The sequence below is a fragment of the Bufo bufo genome, chromosome 4 (genome assembly GCF_905171765.1).
Source record: "Bufo bufo chromosome 4, aBufBuf1.1, whole genome shotgun sequence".
Lineage (NCBI taxonomy): Eukaryota > Metazoa > Chordata > Amphibia > Anura > Bufonidae > Bufo > Bufo bufo.
In genome coordinates, this window is record NC_053392.1 from 9185673 (window position 1) to 9204633 (window position 18961).

At 45.8% G+C, this 18961-nt stretch overlaps 1 protein-coding gene and 1 long non-coding RNA gene across 2 annotated transcripts in view; both read right to left on the reverse strand.

Moving 5' to 3' along the window:
* The window catches only part of LOC120998305 (gastrula zinc finger protein XlCGF26.1-like), a 4064644-nt gene that overhangs the window by 1704014 nt on the left and 2341669 nt on the right, over positions 1-18961 (reverse strand). The gene's annotated exons all lie outside the window — the stretch shown is intronic.
* On the reverse strand, positions 4490-4820 carry LOC120998427. Its single transcript, XR_005778372.1, has 3 exons — positions 4772-4820; positions 4614-4692; positions 4490-4516 (listed from the first exon to the last, which is right to left on the reverse strand). It is a non-coding gene; the product is annotated as an uncharacterized LOC120998427 (long non-coding RNA).

Here is an 18961-nt window from a genome sequence, read left to right on the forward strand (position 1 = left end):
CAGCCATTACTCCATGTCTCCAGCCTTTATAGTGTAGTAGTAATGTCATCTATAACACCCGGCATCTGATGACACCTACCTGAGGTATAACAGCCATTACTACATGTCTCTAGTCTTTATAGTGTGGAAGTAATGTCATCTATAACACCCGGCATCTGATGACACCTACCTGAGGTATAACAGCCATTACTACATGTCTCCAGCCTTTATAGTGTAGTAGTAATGTAATCTATAACACCCGGCATCTGATGTCACCTACCTGAGGTATAACAGCCATTACTACATGTCTCCAGCCTTTATAGTGTAGAAGTAATGTAATCTATAACACCCGGCATCTGATGTCACCTACCTGAGGTATAACAGCCATTACTACATGTCTCCAGCCTTTATAGTGTAGAAGTAATGTCATCTATAACACCCGGCATCTGATGACACCTACCTGAGGTATAACAGCCATTACTACATGTCTCCAGTCTTTATAGTGTAGAAGTAATAATGTCATCTATAACACCCGGCATCTGATGACACCTACCTGAGGTATAACAGCCATTACTACATGTCTCCAGTCTTTATAGTGTAGTAGTAATGTCATCTATGACACCCGGCATCTGATGACACCTGAGGTATAACAGCCATTACTACATGTCTCCAGCCTTTATAGTGTAGTAGTAATGTAATCTATAACACCCGGCATCTGATGACACCTACCTGAGGTATAACAGCCATTACTACATGTCTCGAGCCTTTATAGTGTAGTAGTAATGTCATCTATAACACCCGGCATCTGATGACACCTACCTGAGGTATAACAGCCATTACTACATGTCTCGGGGGCTTTATAGTGTAGTAGTAATGTAATCTATAACACCCGGCATCTGATGACACCTACCTGAGGTATAACAGTCAGTACTACATGTCTCCAGTCTTTATAGTGTAGAAGTAATGTCATCTATAACACCCGGCATCTGATGACACCTACCTGAGGTATAACAGCTATTACTACATGTCTCCAGTCTTTATAGTGTAGAAGTAATGTCATCTATAACACCCGGCATCTGATGACACCTACCTGAGGTATAACAGCCATTACTACATGTCTCCGACCTTTATGGTGTAGAAGTAATGTCATCTATAACACCCGGTATCTGATGATACCTACCTGAGGTATAACAGCCATTACTCCATGTCTCCAGTCTTTATAGTGCAGTAGTAATGTCATCTATAACACCCGGCATCTGATGACACCTACCTGAGGTATAACAGCCATTACTACATGTCTCCAGTCTTTATAGTGTAGAAGTAATAATGTCATCTATAACACCCGGCATCTGATGACACCTATCTGAGGTATAACAGTCATTACTACATGTCTCCAGTCTTTATAGTGTAGAAGTAATGTCATCTATAACACCCAGTATCTGATGACACCTACCTGAGGTATAACAGCCATTACTACATGTCTCCAGTCTTTATAGTGTAGAAGTAATGTAATCTATAACACCTGGCATCTGATGACACCTACCTGAGGTATAACAGCCGTTACTACATGTCTCCAGCCTTTATAGTGTAATAGTAATGTCATCTATAACACCGGGCATCTGATGACACCTACCTGAGGTATAACAGCCATTACTACATGTCTCCAGCCTTTATAGTGTAGAAGTAATGTCATCTATAACACCCGGCATCTGATGACACCTACCTGAGGTATAACAGCCATTACTACATGTCTCCAGCCTTTATAGTGTAGAAGTAATGTCATCTATAATACCCGGCATCTGATGACACCTACCTGAGGTATAACAGTCATTACTACATGTCTCCAGTCTTTATAGTGTAGAAGTAATGTCATCTATAACACCCAGTATCTGATGACACCTACCTGAGGTATAACAGCCATTACTACATGTCTCCAGTCTTTATAGTGTAGAAGTAATGTCATCTATAACACCCGGCATCTGATGACACCTACCTGAGGTATAACAGCCATTACTACATGTCTCCAGTCTTTATAGTGTAGAAGTAATGTCATCTATAACACCCGGCATCTGATGACACCTACCTGAGGTATAACAGCCATTACCACATGTCTCCAGTCTTTATAGTGTAGAAGTAATGTCATCTATAATACCCGGCATCTGATGACACCTACCTGAGGTATAACAGTCATTACTACATGTCTCCAGTCTTTATAGTGTAGAAGTAATGTCATCTATAACACCCAGTATCTGATGACACCTACCTGAGGTATAACAGCCATTACTACATGTCTCCAGTCTTTATAGTGTAGAAGTAATGTCATCTATAACACCCGGCATCTGATGACACCTACCTGAGGTATAACAGTCATTACTACATGTCTCCAGCCTTTATAGTGTAGAAGTAATGTCATCTATAACACCCAGCATCTGATGTCACCTACCTGAGGTATAACAGCCATTACTACATGTCTCCAGCCTTTATAGTGTAGAAGTAATGTCATCTATAACACCCGGCATCTGATGACACCTACCTGAGGTATAACAGTCATTACTACATGTCTCCAGCCTTTATAGTGTAGAAGTAATGTCATCTATAACACCCGGCATCTGATGACACCTACCTGAGGTATAACAGCCATTACTACATGTCTCCAGTCTTTATAGTGTAGAAGTAATGTCATCTATAACACCCGGCATCTGATGACACCTACCTGAGGTATAACAGCCATTACTACATGTCTCCAGTCTTTATAGTGTAGAAGTACTGTAATCTATAACACCCGGCATCTGATGACACCTACCTGAGGTATAACAGCCATTACTACATGTCTCCAGCCTTTATAGTGTAGAAGTAATGTAATCTATAACACCCGGCATCTGATGACACCTACCTGAGGTATAACAGCCATTACCAGATGTCTCCAGTCTTTATAGTGTAGAAGTAATGTAATCTATAACATTACTACATGTCTCAGGGGCCTTTATCAGTATACAGCGTGGTATTTACAGAGTTAAGATTGGAGCACAAGTGTCACAGGTGGCCCCCTATCACCATAGATTGTGAAGCTTCAGTGGTTTCCTCAGACCCCGGCCATCAGTGCAGCCGTTCATCGCAGCCACTGCACCCCCAATCCTGCTGCTAAGCTGAGTGTCCAGCCTGGAGCATGAAAGGATGGAGAGAAGAGCTCGGAGAGGATTTCCATGTGCAGTCACTGCTCCTGCACTGCACATACACTGACAAACAAAAGGGTAACAATGTTTTGAACTTCTGACTTTCAGGCTCTATATCTCACCATCCATTACAGCTTCGGATAGGAGACACCCATCATTTTATAGACACTTATCTTGACCATCTCGTACATAAATTGGACTTGCAGCTATTTAGCACATGATTAGTTCTGCAGATTCTTCTCATGTGACTGCATTGTTACTGTTTTCCTCCTAAAATTCTAAACTTTGATTCTTTATTATTTTGTTAGTATTGTGTAAATCCACTTTTGGCTTTCAGCGCTGCCTGAATACTTCTGGGCATGCTGTCGATCAGATTCAAGCATGTCTCACCAGAAATATGTTCCCAGGTCTCTTCTACACGTTCCCAATGTTGGTCATATTGGTCGACTCATTTGGGAACAAATACAGCTTTTTCTTCAGCTATACCGACAAGTGTTGGATTGGGTTGAGATCTGAGGACTGTGGGGGCCGATCCAGCACCTTTACTTCATTGTCATGGAACCATTTCTTCACCAACCTCGACATATGGAACACGTTGTCTTGATGGAACACTATGTCATCCTTTTCATACCTATAGTACTCGAGTGTACAAAGTAACTCGTCTTGTAGGATACTCACATGTAGCTCAGCATTGAGACCACCATCGATCCTGGTCAAGTAGCCAAAGACTTTGGTTGTGAAACAAACCCATATCATTAGACTTACTCCATTGAACTTGACAGTTCCTTCAATTTCTTGATCCGTTGTCTATAAAATGATGGTAGTCTTATGTTCGAAGATGTAGTGGATTGCAAGATATAGATCCTGAAAGTCAAAAGTTCAAAACATTGTTACCCTTTTGCTCGTCAGTGTAACACAGGGGTCACTGCCCGGAGTGCTACTTTACGGGAGCTGTGAGGTGGAGCCTCACCTGAAGAAACCTCCCAATTCCTTTCCTCCATTCATTACTCCATACCTGTGGTGACATGGACTGGAATGTCCTCCTCCACCTCACTCTTACACGGGGGATCGCCCATCATCCGCTCTTCTTCATCCTCCACTTTAATATCAGTCACATCTTCCCCCTGATTTGTCATCTGTAACAATTCAGGACAATACAGCAGACAGGTGGGAAATCTAACAGATCCACATAAGAGACCCCCACAATCTATGACCCCTCTATGACCGCAGGACCCCCCTATATAGATGTGTATAGGGCTCAGCTCCATCTACCTGATGGTTCTCTGGGAGCTTCTCCTCTGGACAGTCCTGGGAATACAGAGGACGGGGACATCTCTCGGGGGGATTTCCTTCTATGAGTGCATCTGTAGGAAACGCACAGGGACAGGAGAGATTATTACATGTGATGATGAGATGATGGGAGTAGTATCCAGGTGACCCATGACAGCCCCCCCTCGTTACACTGCTGATCGCCCCATAAATCCGTCTCCTCTTTTGCTTCATCTTTAACCTCAGCCTTAATATCCATCAGATTTTCATCCTAAAGAAGAGAAATGTAAAATGGTCTTTGGTTCAATCCCTTTCTGGTCAGATTCTGTGGAGACTTCAGCTCCATCTACCTGATGGTTCTCTGGGAGCTTCTCCTCTGGACAGTCCTGGGAATACAGAGGACGGGGACATCTCTCTGGTGGATTTCTCCTCCTGGATCCATCTGTGGAGACACAAGCACACAGTGACTGAATACATGGCCTCCTGTAGATCTGTCTATAGACCAGACTCTTCTCTCAGCTCCTTCACTTCTAGGTTTAGTGATCCTCTGCTATGTCTGCCTTGTTCACAGGAGCCCAGAACTGTACACAGTCCTCCATGTGTGGTCTGACTAGCGATGTGTAAAGTGGTAGGACTATGTTCTCATCACCGCCATCTATGACCCTTTTGATGCAACCCATTATCTCATTGGCCTTGGTAGCAGCTGCCTGACACTGGTTTCTACAGATTAGTTTGCTGTTCACTAAAATTCCTAGGTCCTTTCCCATGTCGGTGTTACCCAGTGTTTTACCATTTATATGTCAAGCTTGATAAAGGCCTAATTGTGTTGGGCTGAAACATTGCATTCGGGGGTGAATAAAGCGGGTCCACCACTCTCACCTTACTTCGGAGCGCTGCCTCATTTTTAAATTACATATACAGTACATACTAGCAGAAGGACTCGGCTCCCACGGGTAGGTTTCATTTAATGTTTGTGTGTTGTTAAAAGATATCGACAGTATCCATTATAACAGTGACCTCCACAGCCCCCACCCCTTAACACCGACCCCCCACACAGTGCCCCGTCTCCTTAAAATGAAATCTCCACAGCAGCCCCCCCCCCTTAACTTTGACCTTCACAGCAACCTGTCCCTTTAACAGTGAGTTCCACAGCATCCCACCCCCTTGACAGTGACCTCCTCAGGGGCCCATCCCCTTAACAGTGACCTCCACAGGGGCTGGCCCCTTAACATTGACCTCCACAGCACCCACCCCTTAACACTGACAATGGTTACAGTCCTCTTAACTGTGACCTCTAGCATTCCCGCCCCCTTAACAGAGACCTCCACAGCGACTGCCCCTTTAACAGTGACTGCCACAGTACCCCGCTCCCTTAACAGTGACCTCACAGTACCCCGCTGCCCTTTTAATAGTGGCCTCTACAGTACCCAGTATCATTAACAGTGATTTTCACAATAACCCGCTCCCTTAACAGTGACCTCCACAAAGCTCCATTCCCTTAACAGTGACCTCCACAGAGCTCCATTCCCTTAAAATGTGACCTCCACAACACCCTGCCCCTTAACAGAGTCCTCCACAGCGGCCGCCCCTTTAACAGTGCCCTCCACCGCATCCCGCCCCCTTAACAGTGACCTCCACAGCGGCCTGCCCCTTTATTAGTGACCTCCACAGTACGCCACCTCCTTAACATTCATTTCCAAAACCCCTTGCCCCCTTAACAGTGGCGTCTACAGCAATCTCACCCTTAACACTGATATCTATAGCGAACCGTCCCCATAACTGTGACCTCCACAGCAACCTGCCCCTAGGGTGGCCAGACGTCCGGTTTTCCGCCTCCCTGTCCTCCGTCCGGCGCAGGGCTTGGACGGACACAGGGATGTCCTTTTGAACAGCTCACTCTTAGACAGCAGCACTGCAGGGATGAAGTCACCCTCCCTCCCACCCCTGCAGCTGACAGAAGTTTTTACCTTCATTTTTTTAATCCCCGTTGGCTGCGGAGTGGGAGGGAGCATGGCCTAACCGTGTCAGGGGCATGGCTTAGCGGGACCTCGGGGCGGGGTTTTTAAGTCTGTCTTTTGAGGGTGGCCTGAACGACCACTCTACCTGCCCCCTTAACTGTGACCTCCACAGCATTCCGCTTCCTTAACAGTGTCATCCACAGCGCCCTGCCCCTTTAAAGCTCTCCTACAGCAGTGAAGAAAAATGGCTGGGTTGTTATGGAAACCTGGAGTAAAACGGTGTGTATGTAGAGACTAAGGGCCTGCGAGATTCTATTGGCTGATAAGGGTCATGTGACCGTGTTTATAGCAGTTGGGATATGAGTGGAAAGACCTGCAGGCTTCTATTGGCTAATGTGGGTCATGTGATGGTGCCATATTTGCATCTTTTGGGAATATCTCAGGAACGGTACATGCTAGAGAGCGGAGACCTGGTCTAAAACCGTGTGCCAAATTGCGTGATTGTAAATGCGACGGTGCGGATTCCTTTAGCGGACATACACACACTCAGCTTTATATATTAGATAGATTCACACACACAGCTTCTGGAAGATGGAGACTAAAACCGACAATGAAAACTGTCAGCGAGCAGTTAAAGGCTATTTACACCTTTGGAGTCAAATTTTTTTTTATGATTGCATTTAACTTATTTTTGGCTAAAAATTGTATTTTCAATTGGCCTTTTATAAGCCTTATCGCTAAACTACTGAGAGTCATAAACACTTATTTAAGCCCCATTCTTATCAGTAAGGTCAGAGAGCAGAGATAAGGAGTCCTTCTGCTCCTCAGATGACGGAAAATACAAAAAATCCACAGGCAGCTAGTGAAGCATCTCAGCCCTGTACACAAAAAAGGATTCCATATTTTTAATAAAGACCAATTGAAAAAATTATTTTAGCTCAAAATAACTATAATGCAATAATAAAAAATTGCTCCCAAAGGTGTCCACAGCCTTTTAAAAACGAACAAATACACTATAAAAACAGCCCCAACTACAACTGCTAAATGTAAGTGACCAGGCTGCACATAGGGGGCCTTGTCCACTGCTCCAGGTGCCACATCCACACGGTGACTACATACAGAGGCGGCATGGGGAAGGTCAGCTGCTGGTACCCACTCCTGGCCATTACAGGCAGTGCCGCCTGTGCCAGGATTAATGGTGTGGGTGGCAGGGACTGAAAAGAGCCAAGCATGCTGCACCGATACAGCTCTCCAGGAAAAAATAAAATAAATCGATGACAATTAAAAAACAAAAACCTATATCAGACGACACTAAGAGCGTGAATTATACGTTATCAGTAATTTACTAACATGAAATGGAGACCAAATCATCGGAAAAATCTATTGACTTTCAGATATTGGAATATTTTTCCTGAACTCTTTCCCCATCTTAGGGGACGAGCGTCGGGTAGTGAGAGTGACATATCTATTCCAGAGTTCTTGATGGTGCGAGTTGTTAGTTTTAAGATTCAAATATCAATTCAGACCTGCGGTTTGCTGCGTTTCCGGTCCATTCGGGTCTCCGGTGACCCGATGAACCGGAAAAGGATGGTGATCGGTGGTGTGATTATCACACCACCAATCACAGTCCGAGCATTTGGGGGCGGCGGTGCCGATTGGTGCGGGGAGAGAGACGGGAGATTCAAACTCCCGGCGCTCCTCTCTCCTCTCTCCTTCACTATTAAAATGGAAAATCTGCCAAAAAAGTGAAATTTTTAAATGGTATCTCTATTTTCCATTAATTCTTGTGGAACACCTAAAAGGTTAACAACGTTTGTAAAATCTGTTTTGAATACCTTGAGGGGTGTAGTTTCTAGAATGGGGTGTTTTTTTTTTGGGTGGTTTCTATTATGTAAGCCTCGCAAAGTGACTTCAGACCTGAACTGGTCCCTAAAAATTGGGTTTTTGAAAATTTCTGAAAAATTTCAAGATTTGCTTCAAAACTTCTAAGCCTTGTAAGATCCCAAAAAAATAAAATGTCATTCCCAAAATGATCCAAACATGAAGTAGACATATGGGGAATGTAAAGTAATAACTATTTTTGGAGGTATTACTATGTATTATAGAAGTAGAGAGATTAAAACTTGGAAATTTGCAATTTTTTACAAATTTTTGGTCAATTTGGTATTTTTTTATAAATAAAAATGTTTTTTTTTTTTACTTCATTTTACCAGTGACATGAAGTACAATATGTGACGAAAAAACTCTCTCAGAATGGCCTGGATAAGTCAAAGCGTTTTAAAGTTATCAGCACTTAAATTGACACTGGTCAGATTTGCAAAAAATGGCCTGGTCCTTAAGGTGAAATAGGGCTGAGTCCTTAAGGGGTTAAAAGGCTTCTCTGGGAATGAAGAAAATAAAATTACTGAAAATACATAAATATTTCTTTATTATAAATATATTCCCAAATACCTTTCATTAGTTATAATGCCTCATTTAGATATAGGGAGCAATCATCAGGAGAAATAAAATGGTCTCCGTCCTATTAGTACACACAAAACCTGTCCTAATCACACAGGAGGACAAGTTACATCAGGACACTGAGCTAAAAAGCTGCCTCATCCTCCTCTCTGCTTTGCTTGTCAGGGATTATGATCCTGAATACAGATGATCTTCAGCTGAATCTCTGTAGGAATGGAGATCATGAGGAGACATGAAGGACAGAGAGGAGGTGGGGATGTGGTAATGAGCAGCAGCTCTTGTATGCAGTCTCCATTACCACAATCCGTCCTCTCTGTACTTCGTGCAGAGATTCTGCTGAAGATCTTATCTGTATTCAGGATCATAATCCCTGACAAGCATAGCAGAGAGGACAGACTGTGGTAATGGAGACTGGATACAAGAGCTGCTGCTCATTCTCCCCACCTCCTCTCTGTACTTCATGTCTCCTCATGGACTCCATTCCTACAGAGATTCAGCTAAAGATCTTATCATCTCTATTCAGGATCATAATCCCTGACAAGCAGAGCAGAGAGGAGGATGAGGCAGCTCTTTACCTCAGTGTTGTGAAGTAACTCGTCCTCCTGTGTGATTAGGGCAGGTTTTGTGTGTACTAATAGGACGGCGGCCATTTTAGTTCTCCTTATAATTGCTCCCCAGACAAAACGAGCCATTATAACTAATAAAAGGATAGTTTTTGTCCCCTGAAGGCATCCATACACAGTGCGGTGACGTCACACGCCGAAATTCCCGGACTTCAAACTGGTGGTTCCCTCGCACGAGTGATTTGCTGCCGGCCGGAGCATCACTCACGCTAGAAGGTTGAACCTGAAGCCATCCGGACATCTGCTTCCCTGATATAACAAGGAGGATACTCCACAGAGACATCGTCCTCTTAAAGAAGGTATTTTCTCAGAGTACTTTACACACATATCTCTTTAACCCTTGATTACACCACAATCAGCGCAGGTTCCCATTCTGATTCTTTTAGGAATCAGACTCCCTTAACTAATAAAAGGTATTCGGGAATATATTTATAATAAAGTAATATTTAAGTATTTTCATTTTCTTAATTCCTGGAGAACCCATTTAAGGAGACCAGCTCTGAGACTTGATGGCAATGCTCCACAATCCTGCTCTGTGATGATGAGGGGCAAACACCCTGGAACGGCTACCTGTACATAGATATTTGGCTTGGCTAATTTTCCATGTCTTGATAAAACAAGATGGACTTTGACTCATAAACCGCCAATTCCAATCAGTGGCGCTAGCAAGATGTTTTTTTTTTCTGTGAGAGATTTGGTGTGTTCTTTCTTCTACTGAGAGCAGCACCGTTGTTAGTGTCACCTTCCACAAACTGCTGGAGGACATGTCTCCACACTGGCCGCTGATGGAGTTCTCCCATCCAATCAGTGGTGGTTTTATGTCATTTTATTATTTGTGTTATCTCCTCCTCTCTACAGGTGACGACATCTTCAGGCCAAGAATTGTGACTAGAGGAGCCCCGGGTGGTATTTTCCTTCTGTAACTCCAAATCTTCTTTCTGGTTCTGAGACTTCCGCTGTTTTGTTCCTTCAGGTTTTCCATATTGGGCTGAAACGAGGACTCGATTGAATCAAGTAATTCGACACAAAAAAAATCCTCGATGCTAAATTTTTGCTTTGAGGATTCGTTTGTGTCATGTGACCACAGAGCGGGAGTGAAGCTCTTGCTACTCACTGCTCCGTGGTCACCCGCGCGACACATCGTCAGGACATATTACATGTAAGTGTGCACTATGATCTGACGCTGCGTGACGTCAGGACGAGTGCGGTGAGCAGAGAAGAAGATGGACGAGCTGTGGAGTGGTGCCCCAACAGGAGAGGTAAGTATTTTATTTCACTGGAGCTGGGGACATGGCTAGGAGGGGCAGCTGATGGCACTGGGGGGCTGATGAGTTTTTATAAAGAAAAAAGTTATTTTAATTTGTTTTTTGTTACTAGAGTACTCGATAGAATACTCGATTATAAAAATAGTCGATAGCTGCAGCCCTATTTCCATATAACCTGAATACTTCTAGAAAATATCAGTTGGATATTTGGAAAAGCAAAATTAGGTCACACTGTTTTATCCCACCCCATAGCTACCGGAGACTTACCCTAAAATCTGCTGGAAAATTTCTTAACGGCCTTTCTTTAAACACTTCAACCCTGAAGTATCTTTTCTTTTTAACTCCCTCGCCTTTTTGGTGCCATAACATTTTTATTTTTCTGTTCACATAGCTTTTTTGCAGGACGATTTGTAATTTCTAGTAGCACCAATTAATATTGCAAAAAAAAAATTTAAATGCAAATCTGCCATAGTTTTAAAGGTTTTATTACGGCGTTCCCTATGAGATATAACTGACCTGTTCCCTTCATTCTCCGGGTCAGTACGATTACAGAGATACCACATTTATATAGTTTTATAGGTTTTGTTTTTACAGCGTTCCCTATGAGATATAACTGACCTGTTCTCTTCATTCTCCGGGTCAGTACGATTACAGTGATACCACATTTATATAGTTTTATGGGTTTTGTTTTTACAGCGTTCCCTATGATATAAAACGGACCTGTTCCCTTCATTCTCCGGGTCAGTATGATTACAGTGATACCACATTTATATAGTTTTATGGGTTTTGTTTTACAGTGTTCCCTATGAGATAAAACTGACCTGTTCTCTTCATTCTCCAGGTCAGTACGATTACAGTGATACCACATTTATATAGTTTTATGGGTTTTGTTTTTACAGTGTTCCCTATGAGATAAAACTGACCTGTTCTCTTCATTCTCCAGGTCAGTACGATTACAGTGATACCACATTTATATAGTTTTATGGGTTTTGTTTTTACAGTGTTCCCTATGAGATAAAACTGACCTGTTTTCTTCATTCTCCAGGTCAGTACGATTACAGTGATACCACATTTATATAGTTTTATGGGTTTTGTGTTTACAGCGTTCCCTATGAGATATAACTGACCTGTTCTCTTCATTCTCCGGGTCAGTACGATTACAGTGATACCACATTTATATAGTTTTATGGGTTTTGTTTTTGCAGTGTTCCCTATGAGATAAAACTGACCTGTTCCCTTCATTCTCCGGGTCAGTATGATTACAGTGATACCACATTTATATAGTTTTATGGGTTTTGTTTTACAGCATTCCCTATGAGATAAAACTGACCTGTTTTCTTCATTCTCCAGGTCAGTACGATTACAGTGATACCACATTTATATAGTTTTATGGGTTTTGTTTTTACAGTGTTCCCTATGAGATAAAACTGACCTGTTCTCTTCATTCTCCAGGTCAGTACGATTACAGTGATACCACATTTATATAGTTTTATGGGTTTTGTTTTTACAGTGTTCCCTATGAGATAAAACTGACCTGTTCTCTTCATTCTCCAGGTCAGTACGATTACAGTGATACCACATTTATATAGTTTTATGGGTTTTGTGTTTACAGCGTTCCCTATGAGATATAACTGACCTGTTCTCTTCATTCTCCGGGTCAGTACGATTACAGTGATACCACATTTATATAGTTTTATGGGTTTTGTTTTTACAGTGTTCCCTATGAGATAAAACTGACCTGTTCCCTTCATTCTCCGGGTCAGTATGATTACAGTGATACCACATTTATATAGTTTTATGGGTTTTGTTTTACAGCATTCCCTATGAGATAAAACTGACCTGTTTTCTTCATTCTCCAGGTCAGTACGATTACAGTGATACCACATTTATATAGTTTTATGGGTTTTGTTTTTACAGTGTTCCCTATGAGATAAAACTGACCTGTTCTCTTCATTCTCCGGTCAGTACGATTACAGTGATACCACATTTATATAGTTTTATGGGTTTTGTATTTACAGCGTTCCCTATGAGATATAACTGACCTGTTCTCTTCATTCTCCAGGTCAGTACGATTACAGTGATACCACATTTATATAGTTTTATGGGTTTTGTTTTTACAGTGTTCCCTATGAGATAAAACTGTCCTGTTCTCTTCATTCTCCGGGTCAGTACGATTACAGTGATTCCACATTTATATAGTTTTATGGGTTTTAATACTGGAAAAAATTAAAAATGTATTTTCCTTTTCATCGCCATATTCCACCCCCATACAGTTTTCATAGTTATGTCTGCAGAGCTGTGTGAGGGCTCATTGTCTGCGGGACGATCTGCAGCTTTTATTGATTCTATTTTGACACTTGTATAATTTTTTATTAAATTTTTTGGGAGCGCTGAAGCACCGGGAAAATGGCAAATCTGCGTTTTTAAAGTTTTGTTCTATTACACCGATTGCCGTATGGGATACATATTTGTACACTGTAACAGTACAGGTACTTTTGGACGCAGCGATGGGTATGAAGCTTATATTTTTTATTGTTTATATTTACTTTCATTTTGGGAAAAGGAGGCGATTCAAATTTTACACATATATACTGTATATAAAAATGAGTTTTTCAGTTTGTCTGTTCTTTATGCTCGACCAAACGACTGGACCGATCTTCACCAAATTTGGCACACAGGTACATCAGGTGTCCGGGAAGGTTTTAGACCGGGTCTCAGCTCTCTAAGACTTACCGTTCCTGAGATATTCCCAAAAAACGACCCACATTAGCCAATACAAGCCTTTCTCTTCGCATCCCAACTTCAATGCACATGGTCACATGACACTTATCAGCCAATAGACGCTCGCAGGTCCTTAGTCTGCACATACACACAGTTTTATATGGCTACAGGATGACAATAAGTCGCACGACACATAGGGCACAACTGCACTTCTACATGCATCGCACGACAATTTGTATAATGATAGCATCTTGGATGGATTTTTTACAACTGTCGGGTCACATGTCGCAGTGCAACACCATAGACTATCACTATAAAAATTGTTGAGACAAAATGTTGCGTGAAGTATGTCGTTGTGTAGCCCTAGCATTAAAGGGGCAGGGCGCTGTGGAGGTCACTGTTAAGGGGATGGGCTGCTGTGGAGGTCCCAGGGCACTAGGGGGGGTCAGTGTTAAGGGATGGGCTGCTGTGGAGGCCCCATTTTAAAGTGGCGGGGCACTGTGGGGTGGCGGGGCACTGTGGGGGGGGGGGGGGGGTCAGTGCTAAGGGGTGGGGGACTGTGGAGTTCTCTGTTATGGGATATACTGTCGATATCTTTTAACGACACACACAAACATTAAATGAAAGATGAAATATACCCGTGAGAAGCCGGGTCCTTCAGCTAGCATGTATACACACCGCCATTAGATTGCTTCTCTCCTAGACTCCAATGCATTAGCAATGGAGTCTATGAGAGTTTCACCATGCTCCTATGGGGCGCTGTCACTGGCAGGAAAACGAAGGCTGCCACACAGTGTACGGTTCTCCTCTACGGCTCACTCTCTCAGGTTTTTTAACTCCCAGATGCTGCGGACACGATGCACTATAGCATATGAGGGGTTAAATGTCTGCTATCGGCGATACTGTCAATTGCAGACATTAACTCAGGGCATATGACTATGCCTGAAACAGCAGAAACCCGGTGGCAATGACGAAAGCTGCGCTCGCGAGTGGACGACATATTTAAACAGCTCGACCTGCTGCTCTAAAGGGTAGGGGTCCCCATTTTCATGATCTGTGGTGGCCCCAGCAGTAGGACCCCCACCAATGTATAGTTATTTGTAATTGTAACTGGAATACCCCTTCAATGACAGAGTGTTTCTCAGCGGTGAGGCTTGTGGTAAGATGAGGGAATTCTTCTGGAGAGGAGGTCATGACGAAAGTGACAGAATCCACCAGACAATGACAGGATCTGGAGGAGGCAGAGAGAGGCTCCATGTGATGGTACAGCGCTGCGGACTCTCCAGAAGGGAAGCATCAGGCGGCCATCGCTGGGTCTTCACTGCTGAAGGACCGCGGAATCTACAGTCTAACGCTGCGCAAACTGCGACCAACTCCGACTTACTTCTAAGTAGTCCACACAAGACAGAGCAGATGACAGACTGTCTGAACATGGCCCGGTCACACCTGTGGGGTAAGCAGTGTAGATCCTGCCTCTTATCTGTGCACCACAGGCTGCTCCATCTCCACCACCAGCCCTCACCTTCTCCTGCACCACAGGCTGCTCCATCTGCACCACCAGCCCTCACCTTCTCCTGCACCACAGGTTACTCCATCTCCACCACCAGCCCTCACCTTCTCCTGCACCACAGGCTGCTCCATCTGCACCACCAGCCCTCACCTTCTCCTGCACCACAGGATGCTCCATCTCCACCACCAGCCCTCACCTTCTCCTGCACCACAGGCTGCTCCATCTGCACCACCAGCCCTCACCTTCTCCTGACCACAGGCTGCTCCATCTGCACTCCAAGCCCTCACCTTCTCCTGCTCCACAGGCTGCTCCATCTGCACCACCAGCCCTCACCTTCTCCTGACCACAGGCTGCTCCATCTGCACCACCAGCCCTCACCTTCTCCTGCACCACACAATGCTTCATCTCCACCACCAGCCCTCACCTTCTCCTGACCACAGGCTGCTCCATCTTCACCACCAGCCCTCACCTTCTCCTGCACCACAGGCTGCTCCATCTGCACCACCAGCCCTCACCTTCTCCTGCACCACAGGCTGCTCCATCTGCACCACCAGCCCTCACCTTCTCCTACACCACAGGCTGCTCTATCTGCTCCACCAGCCCTCACCTTCTCCTGCACCACAGGCTGCTCCATCTGCACCACCAGCCCTCACCTTCTCCTGCACCACAGGCTGCTCCATCTGCACCACCAGCCCTCACCTTCTCCTGCACCACAGGCTGCTCCATCTGCACCACCAGCCCTCACCTTCTCCTCCACCACAGGCTGCTCCATCTGCACCACCAGCCCTCACCTTCTCCTACACCACAGGCTGCTCCATCTGCACCACCAGCCCTCACCTTCTCCTGACCACAGGCTGCTCCATCTCCACCACCAGCCCTCACCTTCTCCTGCACCACAGACTGCTCCATCTGCACCACCAGCCCTCACCTTCTCCTGCACCACAGGCTGCTCCATCTCCACCACCAGCCCTCACCTTCTCCTGACCACAGGCTGCTCCATCTGCACCACCAGCCCTCACCTTCTCCTGACCACAGGCTGCTCCATCTCCACCACCAGCCCTCACCTTCATCTGCACCACAGGCTGCTCCATCTCCACCACCAGCCCTCACCTTCTCCTGCACCACAGGCTGCTCCATCTCCACCACCAGCCCTCACCTTCTCCTGCACCACAGGCTGCTCCATCTGCACCACCAGCCCTCACCTTCTCCTGCACCACAGGCTGCTCCATCTGCACCACCAGCCCTCACCTTCTCCTGCACCACAGGCTGCTCCATCTGCACCACCAGCCCTCACCTTCTCCTACACCACAGGCTGCTCCATCTGCACCACCAGCCCTCACCTTCTCCTGCACCACAGGCTGCTCCATCTGCACCACCAGCCCTCACCTTCTCCTGCACCACAGGCTGCTCCATCTTCACCACCAGCCCTCACCTTCTCCTGCACCACAGGCTGCTCCATCTGCTCCACCAGCCCTCACCTTCTCCTCCACCACAGGCTGCTCCATCTTCACCACCAGCCCTCACCTTCTCCTCCCCGGTTAGGGTTCCTCCGCTCCAGGCCACAGATATGGATGCCACTGATATCAGATGGAGGAGGGGGTCTGACACCTGACACCCGCTGATCAGCGGTGTGGAGAGACCTCTGTACAGCTCAGTCTGAGGCCGCAGTAATCACCCGAGCGCTGTGGCCCCTTCAGCCGATCAGCGAGGGCCCCGGGAGTCACTCATTATCTCTAACAGTCCCATAGAGATGAATGGAGCGGCAGCACATGTGACCACGGGGCCCCTGCTCTGGTTATTGTCGGGGCCCCAGCAGTCAGACCTCCACTGAGGAGACGCTTATCTCCTGTGTAGAGGGGGAAGTCTTTATAATGGGGCCTCCCCTTTTAAATAAAGATAAGCGGCTACAGATCAGGTACGGGTGACTAGGCCACGCCTCTGCGGGACACAGATAAATGCACATTAACACTTTCAACAACAAAAACGTTGATAAAATGATAAATCCCCCAATGCGCGCATTGCGGCGCAGAGAGGACAGTGGGGGCCCCGCCAGGAGGGGTGATGACATCATCACTGACCAGCTATGTGCACGGCTCGTCTTACCCCTCAGTGTCCGCGGCCGCTGATCCGCCATCATGAAGGCCTTTTATAGGGAGAAACGGGAAAAGAGCAGAAGGACAGCTGATGACGTCAGCATCATGTGATCGGACCGGGAGGGGCGGAGCTTACTTAATAATTGATGGAGGAAGTGGTGAAGGACCTGCGGAGACGTCACGGTCAAATGGGGCGTAGCGATCAAATGGGGAAAGTCCTGTGATTACGTCTACATCACGTGATCGGACTGGGAGGGGCGGAGCTCAGCATTTGATTGGTTAGTGGAGAGAGAGCGACCTTTGATGAGGTCATGTGACATGAGGGGCGGAGCTAAGCAGTACGAGGCTTTATCACAGGCGGTGCAGCTGGAGCAGCAGGTAGACGGCGGGTTCTGCTGAGCGGGAGACACCGGAAGTGGGTGTGCAGCGCTGATCTCTGCCCGGTCACTGCTGTGTGTTCTCTGTATACAGAGGATATATATATATGTATACAGCCCTCTCTGACTGTGGCCCCCAGGATACATTGACACCGGCCCCAGTATACAGAGGATATATATATATATATATATATATATATATACAGCCCTCGCTGACTGTGGCCCCAGGATACATTCACACCGGCCCCTGTATACAGAGGATATATATATACAGCCCTCGCTGACTGTGGCCCCAGGATACATTCACACCGGCCCCTGTATACAGAGGATATATATATACAGCCCTCGCTGACTGTGGCCCCCAGGATACATTCACACTGGCCCCGTATACAGAGGATATATATATATACAGCCCTCGCTGACTGTGGCCCCAGGATACATTCACACCGGCCCCTGTATACAGAGGATATATATATATACAGCCCTCGCTGACTGTGGCCCCCAGGATACATTCACACCGGCCCCTGTATAGAGAGGATATATATATATACAGCCCTCGCTGACTGTGGCCCCCAGGATACATTCACACCGGCCCCTGTATACAGAGGATATATATATATACAGCCCTCGCTGACTGTGGCCCCCAGGATACATTCACACCGGCCCCTGTATACAGAGGATATATATATATATACAGCCCTCGCTGGCTGTGTCCCCCAGGATACATTCACACCGGCCCCTGTATACAGAGGATATATATATATACAGCCCTCGCTGACTGTGGCCCCAGGATACATTCACACCGGCCCCTGTATAGAGAGGATATATATATATACAGCCCTCGCTGGCTGTGTCCCCCAGGATACATTCACACCGGCCCCTGTATACAGAGGATATATATATATACAGCCCTCGCTGGCTGTGGCCCCCAGGATACATTCACACCGGCCCCGTATACAAAGGATATATATATATACAGCCCTCGCTGGCTGTGGCCCCAGGATACATTCACACCAGCCCCTGTATACAGAGGATATATATATATACAGCCCTCGCTGACTGTGGCCCCAGGATACATTCACACCGGCCCCGTATACAAAGGATATATATATATACAGCCCTCGCTGGCTGTGGCCCCCAGGATACATTCACACCGGCCCCGTATACAGAGGATATATATATATACAGCCCTCGCTGACTGTGGCCCCAGGATACATTTACACCGGCCCCGTATACAGAGGATATATATATATACAGCCCTCGCTGACTGTGGCCCCCAGGATACATTCACACCGGCCCCGTATACAGAGGATATATATATATACAGCCCTCGCTGACTGTGGCCCCAGGATACATTCACACCGGCCCCGTATACAGAGGATATATATATATATATACAGCCCTCGCTGACTGTGGCCCCAGGATACATTCACACCGGCCCCTGTATACAGAGGATATATATATATATACAGCCCTCGCTGACTGTGGCCCCAGGATACATTCACACCGGCCCCTGTATACAGAGGATATATA